The sequence below is a fragment of the Canis lupus genome, chromosome 2, assembly GCF_048164855.1.
Source record: "Canis lupus baileyi chromosome 2, mCanLup2.hap1, whole genome shotgun sequence".
Taxonomy (NCBI): domain Eukaryota; kingdom Metazoa; phylum Chordata; class Mammalia; order Carnivora; family Canidae; genus Canis; species Canis lupus.
In genome coordinates this window covers 67,425,194-67,442,263 of record NC_132839.1, presented here as the reverse complement: position 1 = coordinate 67,442,263, position 17,070 = coordinate 67,425,194, and the positions used below count along the sequence as shown (strand labels likewise).

General features: G+C 35.4%; 1 long non-coding RNA gene across 6 annotated transcripts in view; it reads left to right on the top strand.

Moving 5' to 3' along the window:
- The window catches only part of LOC140621086 (uncharacterized), a 94,944-nt gene extending 79,750 nt beyond the window's left edge, over positions 1–15,194 (top strand). For 2 of the 6 annotated variants that reach the window (XR_012020807.1, XR_012020806.1), the window contains 3 exons: positions 11,074–11,182; positions 13,318–13,401; positions 15,056–15,194. This is a non-coding gene — a long non-coding RNA (uncharacterized lncRNA). Of the gene's footprint in view, positions 1–11,073; positions 11,928–13,317; positions 13,402–15,055 lie in introns of those variants that run through there. The other 4 variants (XR_012020812.1, XR_012020808.1, XR_012020804.1 and 1 more) reach the window with 2 other exon arrangements.
- The last annotated feature ends 1,876 nt before the right edge of the window (positions 15,195–17,070 follow it).

The window sequence follows — 17,070 nt, the reverse complement described above, 5'->3', positions numbered from 1 at the left end:
ACGGGGACTTAAAAAGTTTAAGTATATTGTCCAAGTTTATTCTGCTGGTAAGCAGGATGGCTGAGATTTGACCCTAGACCAAATCTCTTACCTCCTTTTTGTGTTGCCACCCTATAAGCTATCTTCTCAATTTTCTTTCAAAAAAGAAAAAAATAAAACAAATTGTTAAATGTATCTTCCAAATATTAGATGGAGTGATATAGTGTGTGTGTGTGTGTGTGTGTGTGTGTGTGTGTGTGTTATCTTGACCCAGTTTGGAGGTCCTAACTGGAAGCTGATCAATTGTTTCCATTGAATATCCAGTTCAGAACCCCATCCTCTTCCTTTGTTAGGCCATGATATATCTACCTTAATTGCCCTAGGGCCATTTACCAGACAACCAACGGCAGCCCTTAGGCCCCAGAGTCGCTGAAATTATTTACATTATTTACCTTAGCCACTGCTAAGCCAGCTTGCCTTGCCTGTTCCTTCCTGCAGGAGCCACAGAACAAGAGCTTACTCACAGTTCTCTCCGCCTTGTGAATAGCCCTGGTGCCTCCCCATGTGGTCCTTCACTCTGTGCTGTGTTCCCTCCAAGGCATGATGAATATAATAGAACTGTAAACTTCTTTTCGATTTCTCTCTCTTCATCTACATCTAGCTTCACCATATGTCACTCAAGGTGATATGGTTAAAATGGGTGGTAGGAGGTTTAGAGATAACTTTATTCACTGCAACTCAGTCAGAATCTCCAAGAAATGGCCACATCTGGCTTCATGCGCAGTGAAGAACACCCACTCCCCCAGCCTTATTTTGCTTATTTATAAAGAGATGGCAATAATTTCTATCTCAAAAGAGTTGGTGTGAGATTTCTTTTTTAAAAATATTTTATTTATTTATTCATGAGAGACACAGAGAGAGAGAGAGGCAGAAACATAGGCAGAGGGAGAAGCAGGCTCCCTGAAGGGAGCCCCATGTGGGACTTGATCCTTGGGATCATGCCCTGAGCTGAAGGTAGATGCTCAACCACTGAGCTACTCAAATAAAAGCATATATTTGTGTGAGATTTCAATGAAAGAATACATGCTACAAAAGCTTACAATATGCTTAGGTATGTTAAGTGTTCAAAAAGCATGCCTAAAGAAAGGAAGAGGGACACATATTCTGTCTCAAAAACTATAATTACGTGTGTGTGTATATATATATATGTATATATATATATATATATATACATATATATATATTTGCTTTGTACTTTACAGAAAATTTTCCCAGCTATTATTTCATTTGTTCCACCAAACTTTTTGCTGAAGGGAAGCACTGCTCCAATGAAGTCCATTTTCATAGGTAGGGAAACTGAGGCATAAGATAATTGTATTGTCTGAGATCTCTTGCTGGAACAACAACAACAAAACACCTCATATTTGCTCAATAAAAAGTGCAGGGGTTATCCAAGCCATGCTGTCTCCTTGGTGAAAGTCAGAGGCACTGGTTGGTAGATAAAACTCTTGCAGGGGTTAAATAAACAAGATCAAGATCTCAGTTCTGTATTTCTATTAGAAATTGATGTCTCCTCCTTTCACTTTTGCAACAATTCATGACATTGAAATGATTATATTTATCATTTGTATCTTGTTTTTCTGTTTGACCTGAATAAATTATTTCTTGAGACATATATTTTCTGATCTGCCCTGTTAGGGGTTTGGAGCGGCTTTTTGTTTTCTGGTCATTTAACTCCTACTATGCTTTAGGTTTTTGACCAAAGTTGTAATAGAAACTAAATAATCAGATGATACACAAAGTGCATGGTATTGATAGTTGGACTTTTGTTTCATGATTCAAGGCTCCATATAAGGAATGTAGAATGTAGTTTGGAGCTGGACTCTATTCCCTTATACCTAATCCTTAGTATATAGAATTACGAAGGTCCCAAATGAGGCAACAGAGATCTGCCTTTATGAAGAGGAAAATTCTAGGTCAATTTACTACCAGCAAGGACAAAGACAACATGCAGATATTGATATGTAAGTCCCACTAGTAAAACATAATTCAGTAAATGTCCCACATTGACAGATTAGTGCCTTTATATCACTTTTAAGAAGCTTTTAATGGAAGAGTGTAGAGAGATAAAAGCATGGGGAGAAGAGCAGAGCTTCTCTCTAGAAGATATGAGGGGAAGGTCTCTGTTTCCTATATTCACAAAAAACTTCCAAGGCAGACAAAGTGGAATTGTTATGTTATTCCCATTTTAATTTATAGGTGAAAGAAATTTAGACTCAGAGCAATTTTGTGACTCGCCTAGAAAATTTCTGTTGGAAAGAGTCACAGCCAAGCCTCAAAGCCAATTTTTCTGACTCCCGCTTCCCAGACTCTTTCTACTTCCCCAGATGGTGTCTGTGGGTTGGGCTCTCACTTTCAAGCTTCACTGGCCCTGGATGATGGACGAGGATTTGCTCTGGGCATCTGGGCCCAGGTTGAGGTATAGGTGCCAGACTCACTGTGGGTCTTCTAGACACTCTTTCTGCAGTTCAATGGATTCCCCCCCCCCCATTCACTGCCTGTAATGGAATTATGATTTATCACAGAAACAAAGAACAAAGTATATGTTCTCAATGAAGGAGCTCTCAGAGGGCAAGATGTGTGGTAATCTGAGTTCAGACTCTTTTAAATTAGTACTATTTATTTTCTACTTTTTTATGATAGCCTTGCCACAATTTAATCTGATATGTTTTTAGTGACTTTCCATTAATCATTCAATGTAAAGCTTTAAATTAACTTGGTTTTATTAATTTATTTATTTATTTTAACTTGGTTTTAATAGAAACAATAGAAGTAGCTTGAAAAAACTTATTCTCATGAGAGGAATTTGGGGTGGGATTCATACATTTTTGAAAGAGTTGGCTACACTATTGTCCAGGAGAGCATGCTTCACCAAGGCAACAGTGACAATGAAGAGCGACTGCCTCACAAAACAAGCTTCAATGAGTTGATGCCTGTGAAAGAATATGAATGGTTGAAGGCAAAATTGTAATAAACGTGGGAGAGAATGAGGACAAATCAGCAAGTTGCAACTGGGCCTAAGAATGGTGGTTCCTCTATGCAGATTTCTCTCTTGCACTGCTTAGGAGGCTAGAGCTACAGACATGCAGACCACTAACTAGTTGTGTCATTCATGCATGCCAGGTACCAATGAGTGCTACTGAGGTCCAATGACTGAGCATTCAGTAAGATCAAATCTTGGGCCACTGGACAGAGTGGAGTGAGAGTGCTCTGTCAGGAGCCCCTTTCTTACTTTAGGTTATATCAGGAAGGAAATCACTATCATAGATTGAAAAAATCTGTGGCGACTTCCTGAGAAAATTCATGGCTGTGGCTATGAAGCACAGGTAGAAATGACTGAGATTAGGGAATTGATGAATGGTACTTTAGGTAATTATAAAGAAGTCAAACAAGGACACTGTACCACATGTCTTATGGAGAACCACTAAACACAACTGTGGTAGTGCTCGTGGAAAGCTTTTCTCCCCTCTCCCAAATCCTTTCTGTGCAAACTCAGCTTTTAATTTACTGTTTATCCCCCAGCTCTCCATGGAATATAAATAAACATGAGTGACTCACAGGACTGTTTTTTTTTTTTTAATGTAAGAGATTGCCATGGAGAATAAAATGAACACTTAAAGCACTGGGAGGTGATGTTGGCATTTTAGAGTTTTTATGCGAATTGACAAGGGCCTAATTCATGCCATGTTCCTATTTTTCAAAACACACTTTGTTATCAAAAAGGCAAATAAATGTGCCCCCCACCCCAAGTGATCTGGAAAGAAAAGAAGGATATATCAAGATCCCCTGCCAATCCTACGTCTTATTCTTTTGACTCAGGGAGTGTGGATTCTTGATAAATAAACTCACTACTATTCAAAAGAAAAATTTCTTCAGAGATTGTTCCTGGAGGTCCTGAGGAGCTGAGTTATTGCTCTGTTCAAAAATGATCAATAGGGAGTTTGGTGGCACAGTTGGTCAAGCAACCATCTCTGGGTTTCAGCTCAGGTCATGATCTCAAAGTCATGGGATCAAGGCTTGAGTGTGGCACCAAGCTCAGTGTGGAGTCTGCTTGAGTTTCTCTCTCCCTCTGCCTCTCACTTCAGCTCCCTCTCTCTCTCTCTCTCTCTAAAATAAATAAATCTTAAACACACATAAACAGACAGACAGACACACACACACACACACACACCAACATGGTCAATAGTTTTAAACAAGTCACAGCAGAAACATTTGAGCCTACAGAAAATTGGGAAATTGAGAGAACACATTAGAAGATTCAGCCTTCACGTCTCATGCTTCCTACTACTCTCATGCCACCTTCTGTGCACCTGGAAGCCATTTTCAGCCCCTTTCCTCCTATAAAACTGAATTGTTAAGAAAAGAAATAAATCAGTAAGCTTGCTGATTTTTTTCCTCTTAAAGATGTTTTTATTTGAATTTGGCACTTACAAACAAGTGGGAAAAGTATTTTTCAGCGAACACAATTGATCCCAGAACTCCTGATATCATAGTGCTTACCTCAGTAGCTCTTCTTGGAAGAATGTTTGAGGTGTGCTTTTGCCTAAAGCATATATTTTAAATTATGCAGCTGGGGGGGACTATACCTATGGTTCAAAGTTTATTAACCAGGGAGTTGAGAAGAAGAGATATCATGCCAATAATCGCAATAATAGCTACCAGGACTGAATACCTTCTCTGTGCCAGATGAATTATATACAACACTTCTATCAAGGCTTTCCCAAAATGTGCTCTGAGGACTATCGGATATTAATAAATATTACAAGGCAGTCTTTGTCCTTGGAGAATGGGTCTTTGTTAAGGAGAATACTATGTGGAAAGTGTAATAGTTTCCCTTCCTTCTGACAAAGCCACAGGAGGATCTTTCTCAGATCCTCACTGTTAGAACTTGTTGATCTCCTTGGAGGGAGAACTCAGGATTGTGGGTTTCCCTCTAATTCTAAGAGTTAGAGGGAGTCTAATTCTCAAGAGTTTCTTTCTCATATTAATCCACACTTAGCTCTAGAAATTAATCAAAATCATTATTTAAGTTTCTTTACCAGTTTATAGCTCCATTTCATAGTGGCTTCTGCTTCAGACAAGGAAGTCTCAGCTGTGAGTCTCCAAATTTGTCTGTCTCTCTAAATTTTAGCGGTAATAGTGTGACCTCTGTTAATGATGGATTCACAAATAGTCATTGATATTCCGTTTGTTCAGGTTTTTCTTCTAAAGATAGAAGTGACAATTTTCAAAGTTCTTTACATGTTGAAATTGAATTCAAAAGTTAATTTTTTCAAAGATACTTGAATTTTTAAAAATTCTTTCAAAGATATTTCCACTGAATATAGAATTCAGGGATAACATTTTTTTTTCTCTTATTATTTTAAACGTGTCATTCCATTGCCTTCCTTCTTACATTGATTTCTAATGAGAAGTCTGTTGTAACTCTTAACAAATGTTTTTCTTTCAGTAATTTTTTTTGTTTTAACTGCCTTCAAGGTTTTTCTTTGTCCTTGAATTTCAGCAAAAACAATAGAAACCAAGTGTAGTTTTATTGCTACTGATTCTGCTTTATGTTCTCTGACCTTGGATTTGTGGTTTGGTGTCTGCTACTAATTTTGGAAAATTCTGAATTATTATTTCTTCAAATATTTATTCTCCTTTTCCTTCATCATTCCAAAACCAAATACCATTTTATGTTGTCCCTCATCTCCTTAATGTTCTGCTCTGTTTTGTTTTGCTTTGTTTTCACTCTTTCTTTTCCCTCTTTATATTTTAACTTGAGTGATTTCTATTAATTTATTTTAACCTGACTGGTTCTTTACTGTCTGTGGAGTTTACTGGTAAGCTCATTGGAAGCATTCTCCATATCTGTTACTGTGATTTCTGTTTTTATGTTTAGTTTAACAATTTATTATTTTTTTTCTTATGGCTTCTATCTGTCATGACACTACTTATTTGATCTTGTATTTTGCCCTCTATTTTTTTCTAATAAGGGCTTTGACACACTATTAATAATTATTTTAAATCTCCTCTCTGATAATATCAACATCTGTGAATATGTGTGAGTCTTATCCTGATGCTTGCTTTGTCCCTTCAGACTGTGTTTATTCAGCTTCTATGTATGCTTCATAGATTTTGTTGTTGTTGAGTTTTTGATTGTTTGATTGTTTTATTTGGTTTCTATTGTTGTTGTTATTGTTGTTAAAAGCCTGGAATATTGTATAGAATGGTGGGTACTAGTATTAATAATTTTTATACTTGGAGATAATCATGCCTTTTCTTCTTGCAGTCTTTTGATGTGGTGATTTGTGCTAATATACTTAGGAATTGGACTGGGTTTAAAGTTTTTCTCAACTTGGTTTTGGGTCTACCCCATGACCCTGGATTTTCCATTTACTTTGCTCTCCAGAGAAAATTCTTTTGTACTCTCTTTGCTTCATCCCAATGTTATTTTCACTCAATGTTTGTTAGCATGTGGGAGGGAGTCCTGGGGACATTCTCTGGTGTTCTAATTAAAACTTAGTCTTAGGCACTGTGAACCTGAGCCTTGAGGGTATGGACTTTTAAAAAAAAAATGTTTATTCTTTTTAAATATTTGATTTATTTATTTATTTATTTGTTTGTTTATGAGAAACACAGAGAGAGAGGAAGAGAGACAGACAGAGGGAGAAGCGGGCTCCTTGCAGGGAGCCTGATGTGGGACTCGATCCCTGGACCAGGATCACACCCTGAACCGAAGGCTGATGCTCAATCAGTGAGCCACCCAGGCGTCCTGAGGGTATGGGCTTTTTATGTGTCCTTGCCTTCCTCCAGATGCCATACTGGGTTTTGCATTTATTCTTCCTCATTTATCAGGCATGGGGTTTGGTTTTCTGTTCTTAACTACGAGCTGTAGTTAAAATTTGGTTACTTTTCCATATGCAAGTCAAGTGTTTTGTTTCACAGGGGAGATAGTGGGTTGGCAACCAGGCAAAGCTTTAGCAGTAACTCGTTCCTCTCTCCTCATTGTGAAAATTTTCTTGGGATTTTCCCACATCTTCCTTATGAGTACTTGATGGAAAATCCTGGAGTATATGAATATTCCTCTCTCCGTGGCCCAAAGCAATTTCATAGTCTTTCACTAATCTATTCTTAGCTGTGAGCAATTCATTATAATTTTCTGGTTTGTCCTTCTTATTAGCTTGTATGGCATTCAGTATCAATGTCCCAGGTAAGTAAGAGCTTAAGTCTTACATTTCATTACTGATGTCCGTCTCTCTCCATGTTTTAGGTTATTTGTCCTTGTGATCTCAGTTCTCTGATAAATTTTGTAAAAACATGTTTGGTTAGCAATTTTCTTATTAGAAGAGTGGGAAAGATGTCCATTCTAGCTATTTTTATGAACTGAAACTGCCGGCCATTCACATTTGACTTAATTTTCACCCTAAAATTTGACTGTTTTGTTCTCTATTCAATCTATCCAGTTTTATTCCCTTGCCCATAGGATGGCTAGCCAGTCTCCTAATCCCAACCCTTGGTTCCCAACATGCTTCAACTCATCCCCGAGGTAGAATAAAAATATTCTGATTTCTGAGGGTCTATTTTTGTTTTGCCATCTATGATTTCTATATTTCCATTGCTCACCTTGCTTTCTAGGTTACAAATTTATAATTCCATAAATTTTGTGTACTTACTGTATTCCAAGAATCAAGACAAAGCAGAGGGCAGAAATCATAAATTAAGTTGATACAGTTCTCACTCCTAAGGAAGCCATATTTTAAACAATAATACAATGTATACATACACCTGAAACAGAGAACTTACTATGCAAGCTTCAAATGACAGAACAAAGATGTTATAGGACCCAAGTTTTATAGGTGTACAACAAACAAATTATGTGCTTTTAAATATATATGTGCATTTAAAGTAAATATACACAATATGTCATGAATATATGGCATGTTATGTATTTATTTAAAATTGTATGTATTTTTTGCATGTCTGTTCATGTAGTTAAGATTTTTCTTATCTGTTCCGTGTAAGGGTACTAGTGAGATATCTGAGACTACTTTGGGGCTGGGGGAATCTGAACCATAAACAAACTGGACACTCTGTACTTAGAATAAAGTTATTTTAAAAAATATTTTTATTTATTTATTCATGAGAGACACAGAAAGAGAGAGGCAGAGACATAGGCAGAGGGAGAAGCAAGCTCCATGCAGGGAGCCGGATGCAGGACTCAATCCCAGAACTCCAGGATCATTCCCTGAGGCAAAAGCAGACATGCTCAACCATTGAGCCACCCAGGCATCCCAGAATAAAGTTATTTTGAAATATAGCCACAATTATGTGAGAGAATTTTGGAGCAGGAGAGAAACTCAGAACACTGGACCTTTAAAACTAGTTTGAAAGTGTACTCTAGAATGGTTTTCATTTCTTTGAAAATGCAAATGAGATGAGAGAAAGGAGAACAGGCATTTGATTTCCTAAGCAGCTCCTCCCAAAGAAAGGAGAACATTTCTGGCAGTCTAGCTAGGTTATTCTTAGGAATTCTCTCTGGAACCAAGCTGGAGATATTGCTGGCAATAAGAATGATACAATATTACTGCTACAGGATCAGAGATGCACAGGGACACATATTTCCATCAGAATTTAGCACCAAGCCCTGCATACCTTGTACATGACTACTGGCATTCATAGAATAAGTCTTCTTCCTAGGAATACATACTATCTTCACAGTAATGGTTATATGTAAAAAGAAGGAAAGAATGGATTCTGGTAGGAACACTAAACCATGCATAATCACATTAATAAAAGGATACAAAATTAACATCTCAAACTTGTTATCAAATATTAAATCTCCATATTGGGTACATTGTCCATTATCCTGTCTAGTTCTCTATATGTTAAAATTTTTTGTTATAAAGATGGAGAATCCAGACCTCTTTCTGGTTTTTGATCCTGCAAATATATGTAGGGCAGGTTTTCTGGTGAGTTATGAATTGGCATGAAGAAAGTACATGCTCATACAAACACGTGCAAATACCCTGATTCGTGATTAGATCAAATGTCCACTCTAGTTAGCCCAAAATATAAGATCCTATCAGCAATGATGTGGCCACACAGGGCAGGAACAGATGTAGCACTAATTCACATGAATTTCCATGGTTCCCAGAGTCCCTATAGAGGGTACCAAAGCTGTGTCACTCTCTTACTAGCTTGGATATTAAAAACATGTATGTTAAAGTTCAATTCTTATCACATTATTGTCCTTTTTGTATATGACTTTACATTGTGATTATAAAAATACTTCAAGTAACATTTTATGCGCTTCTTTTTAAGAGATGTTCTCTAAAGTTGAGCTTTCCTCATCCATCTAAAACCAGGTTCTGTGTAAAGACTGCTAACTCTGGGAAACGAACTAGGGGTGGTAGAAGGGGAGGAGGGCGGGGGGTGGGAGTGAATGGGTGACGGGCACTGGGGGTTATTCTGTATGTTAGTAAATTGAACACCAATAAAAAATAAATTAAAAATAAATAAATAAAACCAGGTTCTGAGTCTACAAGTTTAGATCCTTATTCAGGAGATAAAACTGTACCAGTCTCCAATGTCCTAGAAGAATTTTACCTCCAAGTTTTTAGTGGTTTGGGAAACTCCTTTTAGAACCTTTTAAACTAAAAGTTAACAGGGAAAGTCTTAAACTTTCCCAAGAAATCTTGGATGATAAATTGAGTAAATGATGGTGTCATCTGACATTTGTGGAGGATTAGGTTTGGCAAGGAAGAACTTAAAAATTGTGTTTTGGTCATATGTTTGAGAAGACTACTTAACATCGAAGGAAAGATTTCAAGTATACAGTTAGAGATATCCAGTGATGTGTGGAAACAAATACTTCTGGTTCAAAAGAGCTAATCACAATGGTATCTGGAAAACTGGCCATGCTTTGGGTACTTTTGCACCATTCATTTAATGCTACAAATCAGTGTTTTTTGTAATCTAGAGAGAAGGTAGGAATACAAGATTCAGAGAGTTCCAATGAAGCACAACAGGGATATGAAACCAAAATATGACTTGATCGGTTTATGAGTAGCATTTAAATTGGATGAGTTTACCTTGGGAGCAAACGTAGAGAGAGAAAAGATAAGTTTCAGAAGTGAACATCTGAATCTCTCAGCATTCAGACATTGGAAAGTTGGGAACATGCTATGTTGAAAGTGAAGAGAGTATATTTGTACACATAACTGTGTCTAATCCTGGTGAAAAGTTGCATAAATTAGTAGTTGAAAATCAACTGTTTGTTTTTGGCAGTGTGGAGTCATTGGTGACATTGATTACAATAGTCACATTGGTAGAATAGACTGGTGGCTTCACTGAAATATGTTCAAAAGATAGTGATGGTTTTCTCCTCCCTCAATTCACTTTACTCTTCCAAATTTTCTCTAATGCATAGGCTTGCTAGTCTCTCTGATTAATTAGGTAATTACCTATTCATTTTTCTTATTTTATTCATTGATTTTTGCACTTTATTTAAAACATTCCACTTCGTAATGTGAGAAAGATATTATTAAAGTATGACACATTTAAGCAATATGAACTCTTGATATGGTCCCATGGGAAAAAATAGCTGAGATAAAGCTTCAGCATACTCTGCTTCCTCTAGACTAGACTTGCAAACAACATAAATGTGTGTATATATGGCAAATTTGTTAGAGCGGGTTTTCAACTTGGATGTTGAGTTTCTTGATAAAGGGTTTTTGCTAATTGTTACAACAAATATTTAGATAATGAAAGCTCAGATAGTGAGGGAGACACATAAAACAAATGAAGATAACAATAACGTTTCATGTTTGAAAATATTTTTAATGGAGACAAGGCAATATAGTGGCAATGTAGATGTTTAAACTTTGCATGTTTAGTCCCAAAGGGAAAGGATTTAGCTAGACTTCTAATCTAGCTTGCTTCTGAGAACGTAAACCAGATAATCTATGTGACTTGCTTTGTGCAGTTCAATATAAAGAACGGAGTCACTTGAATGTCTCACTCTAAAGGACATTTATTTCTTTCAATATATAGAATCATCATATGTGAAGCCCAAAAGTATTATAGAGATTATCTAGATCCAAAACCGTATTCTTCAGAAGAAGAAATGAATGCATGCAGAGAAGAAATGGATTGCCCCAAGGTCAGCTAATGATATTGTTGAAATTGGAATCTATGCCTCCCTAACTTTAAAACCAGTTCTCTGTCCACTAAAATAGAATACATGGAAGATGGTGTGACTCCAGAGGACATGTAATTGAATTCTGAGATGCTGTCAAATATTAAGAATGAATAGTTGCAAGCTCTTCATTGAACAATGACAAAGACACTCATCTTACTTTTCCTCTGAGAAATATCAGACTAGAGACTGGTTTTGCAAGTTTAGCTTCTAAGATACAAACTCCCGGAACATATAATCTTTTCTTTTACCTCTCTAAGCTGGTCTAATGCCTAGAGCTTGCATTAAGTTTATAGCTACTCTTCTCTGTTAATTTGATAAAGAATAATATCTATTTTATCCTGAAATGTTTTTGTCTTCTAGGACATTTTGCTTACACTTACCAATACAATTTGATTTTGTGGGTGAGATTCGCTGAGACTTGGGTTATTAAAGGTTTATTTCCTGGGGTAAGAAAAGATTTTCCCCTTCCTTTAATGAGTGTGGTTGCGATTATCTAAGTAGTTTTAGAAGTTAAGATCGCTGATGTATCTGAGAGAAGCCAGCAATCATCTGTGTGTTTCAACCTTCAGTTCTTTGGCTCATAGCCCATTCTGTGTTTTCCCCAGATTTTGGTCAGCTTTAGGTAAAATATACTGTATGATTTTGGAGTCATGATAAACTTATTCTTTTTGAATATGATTTGTGATGTTACTGACTCTTTGTCTTAAAAGGGCTATGAATTTTACCATTTAATTGCTTTTTATATGTATATTTCATTACTTTTTAGATGTATATTTTGTATACTATTTAATTACTTTTTATATGTAAAATATACATTTTAGATGTATATTTGTATTTATGCATACACTATGTGAATGTGTAACCCATTCATGTAGTATATATACACCTATAGAAGTATATACTGAAAAGTTTTCTTCCTACATTCCACATTCCATCCACTCAGTTTCTATACTTTCATGGTTCAACCAATGTTCAAGATCATTAGTCTTTTATGTATCTCCAGCTATTTGTTATAAGATTAAATACAAATATGTGTTTTCTAGAATTCCCATTTTTTACTAACATTAACATCTTTACACTTCTATCTGCACATTGGTCTTTCCACTTAGCAAATATCTTAGCTAAATTTCCATGTCATTTGGCAAAAAAAAGTCCATAATATTTTGAATTAGTTTAATATTTCATTTAAGACTATAATCCTATTGATGGACATTTGGATTCATTCTAATCTTTTGTTATTACATATGATGTTGCAACAAATACTTTTATAATATGTCATTTTGCTGGTATAAGTTCCTAGAAATATAATTTATGAATCAAAGAAAGAAACATGTATGATATGACAGCTACAGAAAAATGAACCTTCATGCACCTTGTACCAGCAATATGTTAACATATCTTTCTTCACAGCTTTGCCAATGTAACAAATTATGAAAAATTTGAATTTTCTTAACAATCTGTTGAACCACAATAATGTCTCAGACTTGTGCTCTTAGAGAGGATAAAATAGTTCATGATATGTCAATGCTTCCAGTTCACAAATTTGGAAAAGAAGTAAATTTCAAAATTCATGTTTTGAAGACAGTGGAGAGTTGTTGAAGCAATAAAGTTTGAATAGAATAAAATTTCATATAATAAAGAGCACTGTATAAGTAAGCTGATGATTTATGGTTACTTTCTTCCCTGGGTCATGAACTAATTCTGAGTGCAGCCTGAAAATAGTGTTTATAAAGACACTCCACAAAATAAAATGAAATCTAAAAGTTGTCTCTGTTGAAGGAAAGAGGAATCTGTGGAATATTTGGCAATTGCTCAGTGTTTGTGTAACTGATTGGAAACCAGAAGAAGCCCAAATTCATAGCAATGATTCTCCTGGAGTACTTGTTCCATTCTTGGGAATCATGGGAAGCTGAGCCCAAAGCTTCCAAAAGACAGAATCAAATCCTTTGGAGTCTCATGGAACAAAGGACACAAAGTCCTGATAGAGGGAGTATTCCTGCCATAAGCACATAGCTGTTTTCCTCCTTACACTTTTTGTTTGTGAAACTATGTGAAGCAAGAAGCTAAAAAATCTGAAGAGCAAAACTTTCTCCCAGTTTCTTTCAGAGATGGAGAGAAGCCTTCTGGGCTCTACCAATATCCTAGAAAGGCCATATCTGAGATACGGAGATCAACTTGAGGTAGACTGAATCTTACATAGAAGGCAACCTAGTCATAATTATAATCAGCTGCTCTTTAGATTGAGGTCATAAGTCCCCACTCCTTCTGCCTAATAGAAGGCAAGGAGAATCCCTCTCTAATGGAATGTACCATCATGAGCATTTATAATACCTAATATCTTAGGTCTAACAGATAGTAAAATTTAAAAAAATGATTAGATACACAAATATATAATCAATATGTGAATGATAATGAAGTCATAAATAGGTATATTAGAAACAGATCTATATATAAATCCAAATAGCAGAGTTAGTATGTAAAAAAATTTTAAATAACTAGGGTTTTCCACCATGATCAGGAACAAGGCAAGATAGTCCCTCTCACAACTCCATTTCAACATGGTGCTGAAAGTACTAGTTAATGCAATAAGATAAGAATGAGGAATAAAAAGTATACAGATTTGGAAGGGAGAAATGAAATTCTCTTTGTTCACAGATAACATTATTTTCTATTTAGAAAACTCAAAAGAATCAACACAAAAAAATCCTCCTGGAACTAATAAATGATTATATAGTCAGGTTGCAGGATACAAAGTTGATATTTTAAAAAGTCAATTGCTTTTCTATACACCAACAATTAACAAGTGGAATTTGAAACTAAAAATACAATACCATTTACACTAGCACCCCTAAAACTAAAATATTTAGATATGAATCTAACAAAATGTGCACAGGATTTATATGAGGAAAACTACAAAACTGATGAGCAAAATGAAGTAAGAGCTAAATATATGAAAAGGTTGTCTATGTTCATGGATGAGAAGACTCAATATTGTCAAATATTCTGTTCTTCCCAACCTGATATATAGATTCAATGTAATCCCAGTCAAAAAGCCAATAAGTTATTTTATGAACATTTACAAATTGATTCTACAGTTTCTATAGAGAGGCAAAAAGCCTAGAATAGTCAACACAATATTGAAGATAGAGAACAAAGTTGGAGGATTGACATTACCCAACTTAAGAATTAAAGCTTTGGTAATCAAGACAGTATAGTATTGCCAAAGATAAACAAATAAATCCATGGAACAGAATAGAGTACCCAGAAATAGATCAACATAAATATAGTCAACTCATCTTTGAGGAAATACCAATGGCAATACAATATAGCAAAGATAATCTTTTCACCAAAGATACTGAAACAACTTGCTATCCACATGAAAAACAAAATATAGACCCACACCATACATGTTTCACAAAAATCAACTAAAAATGGATCACTGATATAAATGTAAAATGCAAACTCTAAATCCCTCTGGAAGATAATATAGAAAAAACTTACATACCTTCGGTAGGACAATAACATTTTAGATACAACACCAAAAAATCTCTTTCAAAAAAAAAAAAAAACACCGAAAAATATGATCCATGAAAGAAATAATTGATAAACTGGATTTTGTTAAAATGTAAAACTTTATTGTTGGAGGGGAGGTGCATGGGAAGATGGGGTAACTGGGTAATGGATTTTAAGGAGGGCACATGATATGATGAGCACTGGGTGTTATACACAACTGATAAATTATTGTACACTACATCTGAAACTAATGAAGTACTATATGTTGGCTAATTGAATTTAAATAATAATAAAAAAATTTAAACTTCTGCTTTGTGACAGACAATGTCAAGAGAATGAGAAGACAAGCTACAGGCTGGGAAAAAAATATATGCAAAAGGCACATCTGGACTTTTTGGATAAAGGGCTGTTATCCAAAATATACAAAGAATGTTTAAAACTCAACAATAAGAAAATAAACAACTTGATTAAAAAATTAAAATAAAGAAAGGCCTTAACAGATATTTCATGAAAGAAAATATACAGAGGGCGATTGAGCATATGAAAAGATTTATTATGTCAAAGGGAACTGCAAATTAAAACAATGAGATACCACTACACACCTAGTAGAATGGCTAAAATACAGAACACTGACAGCACCAAATGCTGGTGAGTATGTGGAGCAATAGGGACCGTTATATATTGCTGATGTGAAAGTAAAATGATATTTCAACTTTAGGAGATACTGGTAGCTTCTTACCAAACTGAGATCTCTATAAGATCCAGTAATCATGCTCCTTGGTATTTACCCAAAGGAGATGAAAACTTGTGTCCTTACAAAAATATGCACAGATGTGTTTATAGCAGTTTTACTCATAATTTCCAAAACTTGAAAGCTACCAAGATGTTCTTCATTGGGTGAGTGGGTCAATAATATGGTATACCCAGACAATGGAATATTATTCAGTGCTAAAAAGAAATGAGCTATCAAGTCATGAGAAGACATGGAGTGATATTAATTGCACATTACTAAGTAAAAGAAGTCAATCTGAGAAGGCCACATACTGTATGATTCTAACTGTATGACATCTAAAAAGGCAAAACTATGGAGGTGGAAAAAGATCAGAGTTTGCCAGGTTTTGAGAGTAAGAGAGAGGGATGGTTTTTAGGACAGTGAAACTATTCTGTATTTTCATACATATTGAAATGTATGATAGATACATATCATTGTGTGTATGTAGATATTGTTATACATTTGTCCAAACTCATAGAATGTATACCACCAAGAGTGAACTATAATTTAAATTATAGACTTTGGGTGATGATGATGTGTCAGTATAAGTTCATCAATTATAACAAATGTACCATTCTGGTGAGGGGTATTGATGATGGGGGTGGCTATGAACGTGTGGATGCAGGGGCATGTGAGTGGGATATCTGTCTACTTTCTGTTCAATTTTGCTGGGAATCTAAAACTGATTTAAAAATAAAGTCTTAATTGGGCAGCCCCAGTGGCTCAGCAGTTTAGCACTGCCTTCAGCCCAGGGCCTGATCCTGGAGACCCAGGATCGAGTCCCACATCGGGCTCCCTGCATGGAGCCTGCTTCTCCCTCTCCCTGTGTTTCTGCCTCTCTCTGTGTGTGTGTCTCTCATGAATAAATAAATAAAATCTTAAAAAAAAAATAAAGTCTTAATTTAAAAAATACTAGCAATCAACTAGAAAAAAAAAACATTTAAAGCTAGAATCATTATGTTAAAGAAAACAGAGGCAAAGGTAGATAAATTTGATTAAAAAAAACAATGATTTTCAATAGGTGAATAAATCTCTATAAAACTCAAATGGATACCCTAGAACCAAGAAAATGTATATAAACCTAGCATTAATAACTCATTTGATGATTTAGCAGCTGGCAGGACACTGAAAAAAATCAGAATTGATAACCTCTAAAATAAATTAATAGAGAATGTACCAAAACTAAAGCACAATGAAAAAACAATGGAAAAACAAAACAAAGAGCAAGAGACACATGGGACACAGCCAAAATATTTTACACGTGTGCGAAGAGAGACCTAGATGGAGAGGAGAAAATGGGTCAGAACCAGTATTTAAAAAACATAATGGCTGGAGTTTATAAAAACTTATTAATATATCATCCCATAGATTCCAGTAGTTCAGCAAACCCCAAACAAGATATAGAAAATGAGTCTTGGGTACATTATGGCCAAACTTTTGAAAGCCAAAAATGGAGGGAAAATTTTTAAGTAAATAGAAGGAAAAAAATCCTCATTTTGTGATAAAAGAAGGAAATAACATGACACTGAAGAGTAAAATTGCTGAGTCATAATGCTTGTGTAAG